At 45.8% G+C, this 17,370-nt stretch overlaps 1 protein-coding gene across 5 annotated transcripts in view; it reads left to right on the top strand.

Annotated features, from left to right (window-relative positions):
• Positions 1-17,370, top strand: part of LOC122562796 (oxysterol-binding protein 2-like) — a 343,122-nt gene that overhangs the window by 107,020 nt on the left and 218,732 nt on the right. The window contains exon 1 of one of the 5 annotated variants that reach the window (XM_088000164.1): positions 9,166-9,304. The exons of the other annotated variants lie outside the window; for them this stretch is intronic. The gene's annotated coding sequence lies outside the window, so the exon portion shown is untranslated. Of the gene's footprint in view, positions 1-9,165; positions 9,305-17,370 lie in introns of those variants that run through there. 5 annotated transcript variants of the gene reach the window in all.

The raw sequence follows: 17,370 nt of genomic DNA, 5'->3' as shown, positions 1-17,370 counted from the left end.
GACTGGTGAGGAAGGTTAGGTCACATGGAATACGGGAAGAACTAGCCATTTGGATACAGAACTGGCTCAAAGGTAGAAGACAGAGGGCTGTGGTCGAGGGTTGCTTTTCACACTAGAACCCTGTGACCAGTGGTGTGCCACAAGGATCAGTGCTGGGTCCACTGCTTTTCGTCATTTATATAAATGATTTGGATGTATAGTATAGGAAGTAAGTTTGCAGATGAAACCAAAATTGGAGGTGTAGTGGACAACAAAGAAGATAACCTCAGAGTACAATGGGATCTTGATCAGATGGGCCAATGGGCTGAGAAGTAGCAGATGGAGTTTAATTCAGATAAATGCGAGGTGCTGCATTTTGGAAAAGCAAATCAGAGCAGGACTTGTAAACTTAATGATAAGGTCCTGGGCAGTGTTGCTGAACAAAGAGATCTTGGAGTGCATTTTTATAGTTCCTTGAAATTAGAGTTGCAGGTACATAGGATGGTGAGGAAGGCATTTGGTATGCTTTCTTTTATTGGTCAGAGTATTGAGTACAGGAGTTGAGGGGTCATGTTGTGGCTGTACAGGACATTGGTTAGGCCCATTTTGAAATATTGCATACAATTCTGGTCTCCTTCCTATCGGAAGGATGTTGTGAAACTTGAAAGGGTTCAGAAAAGGTTTACAAGGATGTTGCCAGGGTTGGAGGATCTGAGCTGTAGGGAGAGGCTGAATAGACTGTGTTTTCCCTGGAGCATTGCAGGCTGGGGCCTGACATTATAGAGGTTTATAAAATCATGAGGGGCATGGATAGGATAAATAGACAAAGTCTTTTCCCTGGCTGGGGGAGTCCAGAACTAGAGGGCATAGGTTTAGGGTGAGAGGGGAAAGATATAAAAGGGACCTAAGGGGCAACGTTTTCACACAGAGGGGGGTGTATGTGTGGAATGAGCTGCCAGAGGAAGTGGTGGAGGCTGGTCCAATTACAGAATTTTATAAGACATCTGGATGGGTATATGAATAGGAAGGGTTTGGAGGGATATGGGCCAAAGGTGGGATTAGATTAGGTTAGGGATATCTGGTTGGTATGGACAGGTTGGACGGAAGGATCTGTTTCCGTGTTGTACATCTCTATGACTCTATGACTTTATTTGCTTCTTTTGCAAAACACTCCAAAATTCCGTGCTGTCTGCTTCTCTATTTTTTCACGAACAGGAACAGTTTCCGCTTATTTACTCTGTGCAGACTGCTCTTGATTTTGCAAACTTCTATCATATCTCCATTTAGCCCTCTCCTTTCAAAGCAAATCTGTTCCAATGTAGCCAGTCTATCTTCACACCTAAAGTTTCTCAGCTCTAGAATTATTCTCATACACATCTACAGTGTTCTCTCCAATGAATTCGCATCCGAGAGTGTGGCACCCAGAACTACACATGGTACACCAGCTGAGGCTTGACTCGTGTTCTATGTAGGTTCATCAAACTTTCCTGATTTTGTACTCTATGTCCCTTTAATGAAGTCTAGAATATTGTATTTTTTTTAAATTAACAGCTCTGCTTGCCTGCCACCTTTAATGACTTATACGTATATAAACCTAGGTTTCTGTGTTCCTACACACGGAATAATAGCTTTTATTTTCTGCCATCTTTCCATGTTCTTTTGTACAAGTATATCACGTCACATTTCTCCCCATTAAACTTCATCTGCCACTCCACTATCTTGTACATGTCTTTCTGAAGTTCTTTGCTATCTTCCCTTCTGTTTATAATTCTCAAGATATGCGTCATCTGCAAACTTTGAAATTGTCACTTACCCCAAAGTTTATATCATTTATATATATCAAGAAAAGCAAAGATCCCACTCCAGACCACTAAATACTTTTCTCCAGCCTGAAAAATAACATTAACCGTTACTCTTAATTCCCGTTACTCGGCCAATGTTGTATCCATTTCGATATTATCCTCGCCGTTGCATCTTCAACAAAAACTCCAGCAAGTTAGACAAATGATTTTCCCTGAACAAATTCATGCTGACTCCTCCAAAGTCACTCACATTTTTCCATGTGACTATTAATTCTTTACTGAACAATTGTTTAGAGAAGTTTCCCCACCACCAAAGTTAAACCTGACTGCCCTGTACTGTAATTGCTGGGCCTATCTTTACAGTGTTTATTGAACATGGACATCGTGTCCACAATTCTCCAGTCCTCTGGCACCATCTCGGAATCCAGGAAAGATTGAAAGATTATTGCTGGTACCTCTACATTTCCACTCACTTCTTTCAATATCCTTGGACGCACCTCATCTGGTCCCAGTACTTTGTCAACTTTAATTATAGACAGCTTATCCAGTACTTCTTTATCAATTTTGAACCTAGTGATTGAGTTTCTCTATTACCGTGGCCTGGTCAGCATCTGCCTCATAGGTTAAAAACAGATGCAAAGTAATCATTTAACACCTCAGCCATGCCTCTGTGTATGTCCCCTTTATGGTCTTTTACATTTCCTTTTCCCAACTTTTTTAAAATTCACTTGTAAAATGCGGATATCACTGGTGGGCCAGGGTTTATTGCCCATCTGTAATAGCCCAAAGGGCGGTTAAAAGTCAACCACCTTATTGGGACTCTGTAGTCATATATATGTTTCCTTCCCTACAGTACATTAGTGAACCAGATGGGTTTCTCCTGACAATCAACAATGATCATCATTAGGCTCTTAACTCCAGAGTTTGACTGAATTCAAATACCATCATCTACCATGGCAGGATTTGAACCCAAATCTCCCAGAATATTACCTGGTTCTCTGGATTAATAGTCAGCATGGATTTGTTCAGGGAAAATCCTGTCTGATTAACTTGCTGGAGTTATCTTTTTGAAGAGGTAACAGTGACGATAGTATCATTAGGCCATCACTTGCCCACTTACTCCTGAAATGCTTATAGGTTTGGAATTTCCCTTTGTCAGCTGTTGATCTTTTCTCATATGTGGTTCTTAATTATATTTACTACGTGATATCTGTCATCAATGCATCTTTTCTTCTTCAACTTAATTTCTACCTTCTCTGTCATACAGGAAGCTCTGGATTTGTTTGTCTAACTTTCCCTTTTGAGGGAATATACCTTTACTGTGCCTGAATAATCTCTTTGAAGGTAACCCATTGTTTAGCTATTGTTTTTCTGACTCCAGTCTATTAAACCCACTCCACTCTTGCCCAGCTCAAGTTGGCTTTCTGCCAGAGGATCATTCTTACTCTGGGTTGACCTAAAATTCATGAGGAGAAAGTGAGGTCTGCAGATGCTGGAGATCAGAGATGGAAATGTGTTGCTGGAAAAGCGCAGCAGGTCAGGCAGCATCTAGGGAACAGGAGAATCGACGTTTCGGGCATTAGCCCTTCTTCAGGAATGAGGGAAGTTGGTCCAGCAGGCCAAGATAAAAGATAGGGAGGAGGGACTTGGGGGAGGGGCGTCGGAAATGTGATAGGTGGAAAGAGGTCAAGGTGAGGGTGATAGGTCAGACTGGGGTGGGGGCGGAGAGGTCGGGAAGAAGATTGCAGGTTAGGAAGGCGGTGCTGAATTTGATGGATTTGACTGAGACAGGCTGGGGGGAGGGAAAATGAGGAAACTGGTGAAATCCGAGTTCATCCCTTGTGGTTGGAGGGTTCCTAGCCGGAAGATGATGCGTTCTTCCTCCAACCGTCGTTTCGCTGTGGTCTGACGATGGAGGAGTCCAAAGACCTGCATATCCTTGGTGGAGTGGGAGGGGGAATTGAAATGTTGAGCTACAGGGTGGTTGGGTTGGTTGGTCCGGGTGTCCCAGAGGTGTTCTCTGAAACGCTCCGCAAGTAGGCGGCCTGTCTCCCCAATATAGAGGAGGCCACATCGGGTGCAAAGGATGCAATAGATGATATGTGTGGAGGTACAGGTGAATCTGTGGCGGATATGGAAGTTTCCTTTGGGGCCTTGGAGGGAGGTGAGGGGGGAGGTGTGGGCGCAAGTCTTGCACCTCCTGCGGTTGCAGGGGAAGGTGCCGGGAGTGGAGGTTGGGTTGGTGGGGGGTGTGGATCTGACGAGGGAGTCACGGAGGGAGTGGTCTTTACGGAATGCTGATAGGGGAGGGGAGGGAAATATATCCTTGGTGGTGGGGTCCGTTTGGAGGTGGCGGAAATGGCGGCGGATGATGCGCTGTACATGGAGGTTAGTGGGGTGGTAGGTGAGGACCAGTGGGGTTCTGTCCTGGTGGCGGTTGGAGGGGCGGGGTTCAAGGGCGGAGGATCGGGAAGTGGAAGAGATGCGGTGGAGGGCATCGTCGACCACGTCGGGGGGGAAATTGCGGTCCTTGAAGAAGGAAGCCATCTGGGATGTGCGTTTTTGGAACTGATCCTCCTGGGAGCAGATGCGGCGGAGTCGAAGGAATTGGGAGAATGGGATGGCGTTTTTACAGGGGGCAGGATGGGAGGAGGTGTAGTCCAGGTAGCTGAATAAACTGGTCCTCCTGGGAGCAGATGCGGCGGAGTCAGCTACCTGGACTACACCTCCTCCCATCCTGCCCCCTGTAAAAACGCCATCCCATTCTCCCAATTCCTTCGACTCCGCCGCATCTGCTCCCAGGAGGACCAGTTCCAAAAACGCACATCCCAGATGGCCTCCTTCTTCAAGGACCTCAATTTCCCCCCCGACGTGGTCGACGATGCCCTCCACCGCATCTCTTCCACTTCCCGATCCTCTGCCCTTGAACCCCGCCCCTCCAACCGCCACCAGGACAGAACCCCACTGGTCCTCACCTACCACCCCACTAACCTCCATGTACAGCGCATCATCCGCCGTCATTTCCGCCACCTCCAAACGGACCCCACCACCAAGGATATATTTCCCTCCCCTCCCCTATCAGCATTCCGTAAAGACCACTCCCTCCGTGACTCCCTCGTCAGATCCACACCCCCCACCAACCCAACCTCCACTCCCGGCACCTTCCCCTGCAACCGCAGGAGGTGCAAGACTTGCGCCCACACCTCCCCCCTCACCTCCCTCCAAGGCCCCAAAGGAAACTTCCATATCCGCCACAGATTCACCTGTACCTCCACACATATCATCTATTGCATCCTTTGCACCCGATGTGGCCTCCTCTATATTGGGGAGACAGGCCGCCTACTTGCGGAGCGTTTCAGAGAACACCTCTGGGACACCCGGACCAACCAACCCAACCACCCTGTAGCTCAACATTTCAATTCCCCCTCCCACTCCACCAAGGATATGCAGGTCTTTGGACTCCTCCATCGTCAGACCACAGCGAAACGACGTTTGGAGGAAGAACGCCTCATCTTCCGGCTAGGAACCCTCCAACCACAAGGGATGAACTCGGTTTTCACCAGTTTCCTCATTTCCCCTCCCCCCAGCCTGTCTCAGTCAAATCCATCAAATTCAGCACCGCCTTCCTAACCTGCAATCTTCTTCCCGACCTCTCCGCCCCCACCACAGACTAAAATTCATGATACAATAATGACTCTTCCCTCAATGTTCCCCAATGTCACTCAGATTCATTCTTATCCCATTAAGTTGGTTTTCTTACTCTGGATTGTCTATTATCCTTTTCCATAGTTACCCTAAACATTATGATACAGTAATCATGATGTGCTAAATATTCTGTCACTGATACTTGATCTACTTGGCACACCTTGTTTCAAGAACTTGGTCCAACAAGAAACAAGGTCTTGCCTTGTTTCTTGTTGGACTGGTCACAGGAAATTCTCATGAACACAATCTAGGAACACTTGTCTTTCACTGCACCTTATGTTACCACTGTCCCAATCCATGTATGTGAAATTAAATACCCCCATTATAACTACTTTATAATGTTTACTTCTGTTTGTAATTTCATTGCAGATTTGTTGTTCTACATCCTTCCCACTAGGTGGTGGCTCTGTACATTATATCAAGCAATACAATTACACTCTTCCTATTCGTCAAACAGCACCTCAATTAATTCTGCACTTGAACCATCTGAAACATACTGTTTCTCCAGTACTGCAATAGTCTTCTTAACCAAAAAGGTCACCCCTCCTCCTTTTTTCTCATTTCCATCAATCCTGAACATTTTGCAGTCAGGAATATTTGACAACCAGACATACCCCTTCTTAAGCTAGGTCTCTTTTATCACCACATCATCATAATCCCTCCCACAAAGCAATCTGTGCTTATAACTCCCAAATATTATTAACTATGATTGTGCATTCATGCAATGAGTCCCTGATTTAGACACCATCACTTTCTCCGTTACTCCAACTCTATCTATTAACTTATTATTCTCTATTTTAATAGTATCTGCCTTTCATTCATCCTGGTTTTATTTCCTAATATTCTAACCTGATTTTCAATCTGAGTTAATTCAAACTCTTCCAAATCATTGGCAAAACACCCTGAAAGGAACTTAGTCCTGGCTCGGTTCATTTGCAACCTGTCTGGCTTCTCCAGCTACCATTTCCCCAGAGCCAATCGCAGTGTCCCTGAAATCTAAATCTGTCCAGCTACATGTTCATTTGTCTTATCTTCCCATTTCTGTATTCATCTGCATATGCCACTGGGAACAATTAGGAGATCCCAATTTTAGAGGTCCTGCTTGCTAAATTTCTACCTAGCTCCTTAAATTCTGATTGCAGTCATAGATCTCCCTTTCTACCTGTATTGTTAGTACCAGTGTGGATCACAACCTCTGGGTGCATTCACCTTTTCCCGGAAGAATGCACTACAGCCATCCTATGACCTCAGGGAGGCAACAAACCAGAGTCACACTAACAAATGTAGAAAAGCCCATCTGTTCCTGAACCAAAGCATCCCTGCAAGTACTGCTCTTCCACTCTTTCTCTCCTCTTCTGCACATCTGAGCCACCTGTGGTGCCATGAGCTTGGCTCTTGCTGCACCCTTCCAAGAATCCATTGCGCTCACTAATATCCAGAACAGAAAACCAGTTAGTAAATGGGGGTCTCCTGCACTGTCTGTCTGTTTTTCTTGGACTGTCTGGTGGTCTCCCATTCCTATCTTACCATATGACCACTTCCCTGAATGTGCTATCTACTTAGTTCTCTCTTTCATGGATGCTCCTCAGTGACTCCAGCCAGTGCTCCAGCTCGCATTCCTGGAGCCCAAGATTCTTTAGCTGATGAGACTTCTTGCACATGGGTTCATCTGAGTCATGACAAACATCTTTAATTCTCCATATAGCATAGGATGGGCATTTCACTTCACCAACAATCCTCACATACTCTAAACTTAAACTTCTAAGTTACTTTACCTATCTTAATTTAGTTACTTTTTACTTACTTTAACTTACATTGACCGTACGCCTGTATTATTAATAATAAACTGGAGATTGGTTAAAAAGTATAAATTATTTGTAGCCATGGCTCCATCCAGCTGGTTGGTCATGTCTTTCAAATTCTTATTTTGATGTTAAATTGAGCTCCCCATCCAATATCTTCTCCATCTCAAAGATCTTATACTTCTTTCTCTGCCCCATTACCAGCCACTACCCCCTGCTGCCTCTATCCAATCACACATTCATCTGTGTAATCTTCCTATTTCTGTACTGTACTCAACTGCATACAGCATTTGGGAGCAATTGAGAGATAACTACTTTAGAAAATACAGAAAATCAATGTCCATATCTTTATCACCTTCCAATTCCAATACACCCCTGACTGACCTCCCACCCTCAAAGATCAGGTCAGTGGCTTAAAGTCATGCAGTGAGTTGCTCATCTTCTGACTCCCTGAAGCCTGTCTACCATCTCCAGAAGTCAGGAGAACACTCTCCATTCTACATCATCTCGTGTAAAGTCTCCTTAAACATTTTCTGAAATTGTCGATACTTTAAATGTATACACAAGATATACCTTATTCAAAAAGTGTGTCAAAATACATTACAACACATTTCAAATTGAATAATACAAAGTGCAATAACATTTAACCTTATTTTCCATATGCTCGTTTTCACTCTTAAGATCCCTAAATACGATATTCATAATATTTACAATATAGAATTTATGTCAGACATACAACCTCGAGGGCAAAACATTTCGAATTGAAAATTAGAGAAAGTACAATAAAATTCATCTTTTTTTCCCCTCGGCAGTATGTTCCATATTGGCGTGCCTCTATATTATTTCAATATTCTTGATTTTCACAATTTACATTCCATGGCAAACATCCAGACCCTCGGTTTTCTGCGGTTGAAAGGCCACAGACAGCGACCTTTCCCCAGTGTGTCTCTGAAGTATCCGTCCCAAGCTGACCTTGGAATGTATCAGTCTCCAACATTCAGTCCCGGACACTCTCTGCATTACATTAGCAGCAAGTTTCAGGCGGGCCAAAGAGGGAGTTGATGTTCCTCCACCTCCACCAGATGTTTATCTACGTGTACCTCCCTGGGAGTAGCTGGCAGATAATCCAATCCTGCACCACAGAACTGAGCGTGAACAAAAGCCGCTGGTCTTCAGGCTTGTTTTGAAAAGGTACATTGGACAAGGAGCTTGACCACAGTCTGTTCGCTGCTGCAGCCAGCTCAAGGGGACAGTGAGTGGGTGGGGGGGCGCAGAAAGAACCGAGGGGAGCGGATGGGGTTCTGCTCACTGTGGTAAAAACAATGACTGCAGATGCTGGAAACCAGATTCTGGATCAGTGGTGCTGGAAGAGCACAGCAGTTCAGGCAGCATCCTACTGTTCCTCGGATGCTGCCTGAACTGCTGTGCTCCTCCAGCACCACTGATCCAGAATTCTGCTCACTGTCAACCGAGTTAGTGCTTGTTTGAAAGCGGTTGCTGCCTCCAGTGACTGCCCAGAGTGAACATTGTTGCATGCTGCTCAAACTCATCTCCACACTGTATCACTGGGAGATGCTGCTGGAGCTGACAGAGGTCGAGTGTCAGCCTGTGAATGTTGGAAAGGAGCGGAGGAGGGGAGTGGGGGCGGGGGTGGGGAGAGAGAGAGATCTCTGAGGCGCTACCGCGGGAGCAATTCCACTGGGGCTGGAGAATTCAAGGGGCTGGAAGCGTGTCGTTGTCCGGGAAAGGGAGGAGAGAAGGTGGCCCCGGCCGCACGTGTTTGTAGATGGGAGGATGTTGTTGTGAATCAGGGGGCGGGGTGGGGGGGTGGATTGGAAATATAGAGAGGCGTTTTCAGTCTTGTGAACAGAGAAGGCGGTCAGGATTGAGTGTGCAACAAGCCTGCTGTGAGCACTTCACCTGCAAATTGTAATCCGTACCCTCTCAGAACTGAAGTGTGTGTATTTTAATTTAAGAAAGTGTGGAAAATTGGCCAGAAGATATCACTTGGGAACGGTAATGTCAAAGAGTACAATGTAATTTATTACCCCCGCTTTCTGTTTTATTCTGTCCCTCTTCCCCCACCCCTCCCGCCAAGCTATGAAAATGTAGTGTTGTTATTGGATGTGGTTTTTATCGGATGGTGTGTGTAAAATGTGAACGGTCCTGCGCAGCCCCTGAGCCGGAGGGATTGAGTTCAGAGTCTGTTGCCGGAGCGCCGCTGTGACCAGGCGGTGTGTCCGCTGTTCGGAAGGTGAGTGCTTCGGTACTAATTCACTTTGGTTGCAGTAAACGCGTGGTATTTTTTTTCTCCTTCTGCCGAATTAGTTTGACTTTCCCGGTTTGTGATCCTCTTTCTCTTCAATCAGTTTAACTGTGTAGCTGAGCACACGCCCCCCCCCCCTCCCCCCCTCCCTCCTTACCCCCGACTGTTTCTGTCGGCGTGCCCTTTACCTGCTGCTCCCGCAACAGTTGTGGGCAAGAAAGAGCACGTTCCTCAGCAACTCTGCAACAAATGCCCTTTTTCTCAGGTGCTGCAGTTTCCATCCAGTTCCCCCGAACGGATCCCGCTTCTTTACCGAGGGGTGAGCAGTGTCCGCCTGTTTGTTCCTTTGTGTGTGTGTGTGTTTTTTTGCTGAAATGTGGAGCCGAGTGATCTCGCTCTTGGTCAGCGGAGTCACAGGAGCCGCCTCCAGTTTCCCCCCCCGGGGGACTGCGAGGTGATACCGCTGTCTGGGACAGTGAAACGAAACTGTGGCGTTGGCTTCTCTCGGGGATGCTGTGGGCGGGCAGCGCCGACCGCTTTTCTGGAGAGGATAGGATTTTCAGTTGGCCCCTGAATAAGCGTCAGAGAATATTGGGAGACCCGAGCAATGTGAGGTTGCAGCAGGGAACTCAAGAGGGAGATTGTCACAGGGAGATCCCGGGGGACAGCGTGTCCCGGGGGGACACGGGTAGAAGAGTGGTTGATCCGTCTCCTGCAGCTCGGATGCTGCCTGGCCGGCTGTGCTTTTCCAGCACCACACTCCGGACCCTGATCTCCAGCATCTGCAAGTCCTCACTTTCTCCAAGAAGAGTTATATTAGAGCTCCAGCACAGACTGTCAGCGCCCGGAGTGCTGTGAACGGACCGTTCGCGTCACCTCTGCGGGAACGGGATTTTAACCCTTGCTTCTGAACTAACTCGAGTTCACAACAGGGGTCACGGTCCCTGGGGGGAAATTCGCGGCTACTTAGCCAAAACAAACACCATATTCCTTCCGTCACACCGCACTGTTGTCAGCTTGTTCAGGAGCAGCTGTGACTCCACGTCTCTTTGTTTCGTTTTATTTTATTTAAATCGAGAAGTGCTTTTCCACAGATTTTTTTCCCCCTTCACCAAATCTCCCGTATTTTTTTTCCATCTGTCCAGTCAGTTGGATATTCGGCGGTGTGTTTTGGGGGGAGGGTGTAGAGATGGTGTGTGTTTGGGGGGGGGGGGGGGGGGGAGAGACAATGTCTCGAGTCATGAAGAAGCTATAATCATGGAACCTGACCCTGACTGTGGGCCAGGTTCCTGTGGTGTGGCCTCGAAAACGGTGTCTGTTTCCCCCCACCCCCATCCACCTCAGCAGCGGTACAGATTTTATAAACACCTCCCCGGGCTAACAGAAACAGTTTTAAAAAAAAACACAGAAATTGCCGGCAAAAAAAAACTCAACAGCTCCGGCAGCATCTGTGGAGAGAAGTCAGAGAAAACGTTTCCTCAGAACTGGGCTGACAGTGTGAGATACAAAATGTAGGCAGAAAGGGAGAGAGAAACCTGGCGAGGTGAGATGAAGAAATGATGATGAGGGGGGTGGGGGGGGGGGGGGGAGTTGCGGGGGAACCACTTTTTTTGTCAGTACGGAAGTTTGGAAAGCCCCCGGGAGTTTTGTTGCATTGCAGACTGACTGAAGGAGGAGGCAAGTGAGTGGAGGGAGAATTCTTTCCCCCCCTCTCTCTGTCACTGCTGCGGCCGCGAATAAGCCCGTCAAAGCCAGAGGGCACCGACTGATGGGCAGGGACATTCCCCCCCCCCTCCCCGGGAAGCTGCCAGCGACAGGGTCGGACGTGGAGTCAGAGCAGGAGCCCGGGACTTCAGCTGACCACCTCCAGCCACTCTCCCTCCCTCCCTCCCTCCTGCCCGAGCCAAGGAGACGGCTGCATCCTTACTGTTCCCCCCCTCTCCACCCTCCGCAGTGGGAATGCCAGGAGTCTCCCAGTCTCCTGGAACCAGGCTCTGCCGATCACCAGGACTCGGCCTCTGCCCAAGCTCCCGGCGGGCGGGCGGCGATGTGCTGCAAATCTCTCGGTCACCTGTGCTTGCAGCTTGAGCAGACGGCAGCGTGCCTCTTCAGGGGCTGGCAAGGTCAGCAGTGGCTCTCAGAGCTGCCCTGGTGTGAATCAGGGACTCGGACTCGCCCTGTGCAGGTTCCCACTCCCCCCTCCAGCCCATCTCCTCAGTTACCCCCCTGGGTGTTTCCTGCAGTGATATTGCAGCCCTCTGATTGATAATCCCTCGGTTTGGGTGTGTTTTATTTTAAAAGCTGAGATGCCTGAGCTCTGCTGTCCTCAGTCCCAGTGCAAACTGGTTTTGTTCCCACTGCCCCAACGCCCCCGGTTTTTGATTTGCTCCGACAAGTCAAATTTTAGTTTCTTTTGTTTTTGCATTTTCGTTCAAGCCGATTTTAAGATCCCCGCGACATCAGCGAAGGTTGGAAAGAGTTAGCAGAGAGAGAGAGGTAATCAGGAAATAGGGATCCGGCCGGGTCTGGGGATCGGAGGAAAGTGAAACTGAGAAAGGTAAGGAGATGGAGTTGTTGGAAGAGGAGGAATTTGATTCCTTCCGTCCCAAAATGACATCGGGGTCAGGTTCAGTTTGGGACCAAGCGGAGGGGAACATTCTGAAAAGCGATGACTGTGATCGAATGGAAGCCAGCTGTGAAAAACAGCTGGCTTCCATCCTTTCTTGAAACGCAAGAGGTTCGAGTCTACTCGGAGACGGGGCAGTATTCAAGTCTAAATGGACCGAGCCAGAGAAAGAGCGTGGAGTTATTGAGGGGAAGCAAAGCTTTTGGAACAAACGTAATTCAATTGCGAGAGAAATTACACTATTGCGTTTTCTTGGAGTTTGCTCAGAATTTTTGCGCTCAGTTCTGAGCTGGTTGGAGAAATCACGGGTATTTTGAAATAGGCCACTAGAAGGCGCTCGATAGGCTCTTTGCACATATCACGATCAAACACTTCGGGTTAGAAAGAATTGGGTCATACAAAGTGGAGAGTTACCTACTGTATATTGTGTTAGTGTACTTACACTTTGGGGTTCAGCTGCAAGTACTGCCATTGCCAATATCCACGTCCGGGGAAATATTATTTGTCTTTTAAAATAGGTAATCCTGTGCAGTTTAAACAAAGTTAATTTTTAACAAAACATATTGTACTTGAATTTCTTGGAATCGTTTAAAATTTGTTGAAAGGTCTCTATCTGATGCTTTGTTCTGGTGGAAAAAGGTCGTATAGCGTCAATGCAAATTCCACTCAGGATTGTGGTGGGTTACAGCAGCGAGTGGGATTTGTCGGGGTTGGCATCAGTAAGTGGGGGGGGGGGGGGGTCGGCAATAGAGTAAGCTGGGTGAGGAAGAGGGTGGAATATGAGTGGAAGAGAGAGATAAAGCTGACTATTGAAGATGGATCATGGCCTATTCACTCTGTATCATGTGCCCAGCAAGTTGGCAGCACCAGGAAGCCCCAGATAACCATCACTCCTGAATATTTGGAGGTAGGACTTGGGCAGAAGGGTATGCAGAAGCTGTTGGTTTGCTGGATATTCAATTGAAAGATGTTGCTGCTTCTGTAGAGCTATTTTTGACTAGCAAGGGGATAAAGGATATGGGGAGAAGGCAAGGAGAATGGGTTTGAGAAACATATGAGCCATGATCGAATGACAAAGCAGACTTGATGTGCTAATTCTGTTCCTATATCTCATGGTCTTAAGTTATTCATGCTAAAAGTCATGGTGCTGTTTTGATATATGACTATAAAAGCATGCACTCTTAATATTCCATTTTAATTTGAGAGGAAATATTTAAAAATATCCATTTGGCATTCACTTATTCATTGCTGGCTCAATTTCTGCAACTTCTGTTGCTTACATCTTTGAGACTCTGGGATGTGTCATTTGTTGTGGCAGTGACTCAGTTTTTTTTTGGCTCCGGTTCCATTCCCAGGATAAATAAGTGCAGCTGCTCATAATTACTTTTTAAAAAGTATTCAAGTCACTTATTATTTAGACAGAATACAACTTCAATAACTTTCAACTGCTGAAAGCTAACAAATTTAGATGTATGGAACTCATTTCATAGATGGTTTATAATTTCTTACTAAAAATCATTAGTATTTACTAGTAGATTAGATTAGATTACTTACAGTGTGGAAACAGGCCCTTCGGCCCAACAAGTCCACACCCCCCCGCCGAAGCGCAACCCACCCATACCCCTACATTTACCCCTACATGGCCAATTCACCCAACCTGCACATCTTTGGATGATGAAAAAACCTGCTGGAGAAATTCAGCAGGTCTGACAGCATCTGTGAAGAGAAAATAGAATTAACAAGTGACCTTTCTTTTGATGCTGCCAGTTCTACTGAGTTTCTCCAGCAATTTCTGTTTTTGCTTGTTTCTGATCTCCAGCACCAGCAGTTCATTGTTTTAGACCATTTCCAAACTTGTCCAATGAAAGCACAGTGATAGCTTATTTCTGATCAGTTGGCCTTAGAAATCACGTAATAAACAGGCATTTGTATTGCCTACATTCTGAAGTATGATTATCAGGGAACTGGTAAATAGTATGTGTCATGGATCAGTGCTCTGTAGGCAGTGTTGGGTTACTGAAAGATCATTTCACCACCACTGTAATGGATGAGTCAACACTCACTGGTATAATCATTATTCATGCAATTATCATTGCTGTACAACTTATTCCTGAATTTCCAATTTTGTTTGCACTGTAATATTGAGTTATTTAATTTCAAACAGATTAATGTTGCATCAAGAATAGAAAATAATTATAAAATTAATATCTATTTTGGAAGAATTATATAATCTACAGAAATAATTGCAATTATTCTTTACAATATAGTTTGAAAAGATGAAATCTACAGTCATTTTTTAAATTCATTCATGGGATGTAGGCATTACTAGCTAGACTTGCATTTATTGCTCATTCCTAATTGCCCAGAGAGCAGTTAAGAATCAACCACAGTGTTGTGGGTCTGGCGTCTCATGTAGATTAGATTCCCAACAGCGTAGAAACAGGCCCTTGGACCCAACAAGTCCACACCGACCCTCCAAAGAGTAACCCACCCAGAACCATTATTTACCCCTGACTAATGCACCTAACACTATGGGCAACTTAGCATGGCCAATTCATCTGGCCTGCACACCTTTGGATTGTGGGAGGAAACCAGAGCACCCGGAGGAAACCCATGTAGAATGTGCAAACTCCACACAGACAGTCGCCCGAAGCGGGAATCGAACCTGGGTCCCTTGTGCTGTGAGGTAGCAGTACTAACCACTGAGCCACTGTGCCTCCCCTAGATAGGCCAGGTACGGAGAGCAGATTTCCTTTCCTAAAGGATGTTAATGAACTAGATGGATTTTTCCCAACAGATGGCAATGATTTCATGGCCATCGTTAGACTGTTATTCCCAGATTATTGTTGAATTCAGATTCCACCATCTGACATGGTGGGAGTCGTACCAAGGTCCCCAGAACATTTTCTAGATCTTGGATGAATGGACAAGTGATAATACCATCAGAATATCATTTACTTCTCCATAGCTAACCTAAGCAATCAACACTGTGTGTTCCAGAGGATATGGCCACCACAGTATAGATTCCAGTGTTGGAATATATGCATACAGTACTTAAAATCATGCCCTTGAACTTGAAAGTAAGATGTTCCAAAAGTCTGCAGAGATGTGCATGTTAGGCGAATAGGCCATAGTGTTCAGGGATGTGAAGGTTAGGTGCGTAAGTTGGGTAAATATAGGATAATAGGGTAGGGGAACAGGTCTGGGTGGGTTACTCTTCAGCCGGTCAATGTGGACCTGTTGGGCCAAAAGTCCTGTTTCCACACTGTAGCGATGCTATGTTAAATTTTGTGGGAAATGTTTCAATGAGAAATTGGTCACCATCACATAACTGGTCAGCTGGTGTTTGGCTGCACCATTTGGACAATCTTACTGAAGATATATGCTCCAGAACATGCCACACTGCTAGCCAGAAAACTGGCATCTAGAACACAGAACACAGAACTGTACAACACAGAAATGGGCTCTTTGGCCCACAATGTTGTGCCAAACATGATGCCAAATAAAATTATTTCCTTCTGCCTGCCCTTGGTCTTTACCACCCTATCTACTTGAGTGGACAATTTCAGGGAGTTATGGACTTGAATCCCAAGATCCCTCTGTACAGCAGTGCTGTTCAGGATCCTGCCATGAACAGTAAACTTTTCCATAACATTTGGTCTCGCAAATTGCTGCACCTCACACTTACATGGATTAAACTCCATCTGCCATTCTCCGCCCATATCTGCAACTGATCTATATCCCTCTGTAACATGACAACCTTCTCCACTCTCCACAATTCCACCGATCTTTGTACCATCTGCAAGCTTACTAACCCATCCATCTACATTTTCATCCAAGTCATTTGTATATATCACAACATCAGAGGTCCCAGTATGGATCCCTGAAGAACACCACTAATCACGGACCTCCAGTCCGAAAAGTAACCTTCCACCACTACCCTTCGTCTTCTATGGGCAAACCAATTCTGAATCCACACCACCAAGTCAATGTGGATCTCATACATCTTAGTCTTTAGATGAGCCTACTACGAGGGTCCTTGTCGAAAGCCCTTCTAAAATCTATGTAGTCAACATGCACTGCTCTACTCTCTTCGATCATCTTTGTCACCTCCTCGAAAAATTCAATCAAATTAGTAAGATATGACCTGCCCTGCTCAAAGCCATGCTGACACTCCCTAATTAGGCCATGCTTTTCCAAATGCTATCTGACAACAATGTGGAAAATTACCCAGGTATATCCTTTAACCAAAAAGTAGGACAAATCAACCCAATTGCTGCCCCATCAGTTCATTGATAAAATGATGACAGGTTTCAATAACAGTGCTATCAAAAAGTATTTGCTCAGCAGTCCCTGCTAATTCAACCACAGCTATTCAACTCCTAATTTCACTACAGCCTTGATTCAAACATGAATGAAGAACTGAATTCTGGAGGTAAGGTGAGAGTAACTGTCATAGAGTCAATGTCATAAAGCATGGAAACAGACCCTTTAGTCCAACTAGTCCATGCCAACTATGTTCCCAAACTAAACTAGTGCCACCTGCCTGCATTTGGCCCAAATCTGTCCAAACCTTTCCTATTCATGTATTCATCCAAACATCTTCTAAACATTGTAATTGTACCTGCATTCACCACATCCTCTGGCAGTTCATTCCACAAAATAACCACTCTTTGTTTAAAAAAAAACCTGTCCCTCATGTTCTTTCCAAATCTTTCTCCTCTCACATTCAAAATATGCACACAAGTTGTGAACTCTCCCCATCTTAGGGGGGGAAAAAAACCTTTGCTAGTCACCTTATCTATGCCTGAAATGATTTTATAAAACCTCTGAGGTCACCCCTCGAACCTGCTTCGCTCCAGTGAAAAACGCCCCAGCCTATCCAGCCTGTTTTTGTAATTCAAACCCCTCACTCCTGGCAACGTGCTGGTAAGTCTTTTTCTAAATCCTCTCCAATTTGATAATATCTTTCCTACAGTAGGGCGACCAGAATTGCACACAGTATTTCAGAAGAGGCCTCACCAAAGTCCTATATAACCTCAACATGATGTCCCAACTCTTATACTCAAAGGTCAGAGCAATGAAGCAGGCATGCTAAATATTATGTTCATCCCCTGTCTATTCATGATGGACATTTCAAAGAATTATGTACCTGAACCCTGAGGTCTCTTTGTTCTACAACACTACTAG

This window comes from Chiloscyllium plagiosum, unplaced genomic scaffold (assembly GCF_037043375.1).
Source record: "Chiloscyllium plagiosum isolate Xiang-an unplaced genomic scaffold, Cpla_swu_hap1 HiC_scaffold_24, whole genome shotgun sequence".
Taxonomy (NCBI): Eukaryota; Metazoa; Chordata; class Chondrichthyes; order Orectolobiformes; family Hemiscylliidae; genus Chiloscyllium; species Chiloscyllium plagiosum.
This window is presented reverse-complemented; position numbering and strand designations above follow the sequence as displayed.